Here is a 1394-nt window from a genome sequence, read left to right on the forward strand (position 1 = left end):
AAGATATTTAATTTTGATCTGAATCATCCATTATTGATCAGGATATTCGGGGATAAGAAGGTCGTTGATCGCACTGTTTCACATTCGAAATACATTGATCTTAAACTCTCAAAAAATTGAATTCCACCAAATATACACGAACGATACTATTAGAGTCCGGAGAAAAGTGGCAGTTTCTACTTCAATCGTCAGATTTGGCTCAGCCCAGCAGTTATTTTGAATCGAAATAATTTACGGATTTCACAACACAGAGCCCCGGCACGAATGACCCATTACCGAATCCCATATTGATTCTGATTTCCATGTCTGGGAGATCAGAATTAAATTATTACATACATATAATTTTAATCGGTATTAAAAAATTAGAGAGGAATATCGTAATTATTATTTAAAATAAAATCTAGCTAGGTCGTGTATTTTTTTTTGTGAATAATAAAATATGAGTCACTAATTTATATTCTTTGATTTTGAGTAGTTATTAATTGTGTTTACCCTGTTGTAACGCATTGGGCTAACGCTCGTCATGTTACAGCGAAATATTTACAATAAATAAAAAGCAATTTATTGCACAGATTTTAACTGATGGCTTAAAAATAATATGCAATTTTTTGTAATTTGAATTGAAAATAAACATTTATTCCTAAGCACTGCTACCACGCACATTAGCATTTTATATATAGTATCTCTCAATGCAAATAACTTAAATGAACATTAATTTAATTTTCTTTATATAAAAAAATATTACAAACATAAAGTTTGAGAAACACTAATTTGTTTATGGCGATGAATACGATGACAGCATGGGAGCTTCAACTTGGCTGTTGATACATAACCGTCTAGATTTTTATAGCTATGTAATAAACAGTAAAATAAAAATTGAATGACAGATACTACGATATTAAATTTATTAGCTAACAATAGATAATTTATTTGCAAAAAAATACCGTAAACAATTTATTAAAAAAATATCTAAGTTTTTTAATTATAAACTTGTAATGAGCTTAATCATGACAAGGTTTTAATCTCATTATTATTATATAAGAAATAAAATTATTTTTCAACTTTGCTTCAAAGTTAATTATATAAACTAATATGATTATAGTTTAAAAGCACAACATAATAATATATGATTAAGCAGGCTTATTTTTTATTTATTTTAAAGGACTAATTTTTAATACTATAAAGAAGATAAAGCTAATTAAGCTTGATTAAATTAATTATATTACCTTATCAGAGATAAAAGTACGTAATAAATAATATAGTCGCACGCTATTTGTATAATAAATCACAATAATAAGCACGTTTACTATTATATATCACAATATATAAGCGAGTGGTTGTGTGTTTGTGACAGTGTATTGGTAAAGTCCTGAAGGAGTACCATTCCTAGGGTT

Source organism: Plectrocnemia conspersa, unplaced genomic scaffold (assembly GCF_051122295.1).
Source record: "Plectrocnemia conspersa isolate PC_06_02 unplaced genomic scaffold, ASM5112229v1 ptg000014l, whole genome shotgun sequence".
NCBI lineage: Eukaryota > Metazoa > Arthropoda > Insecta > Trichoptera > Polycentropodidae > Plectrocnemia > Plectrocnemia conspersa.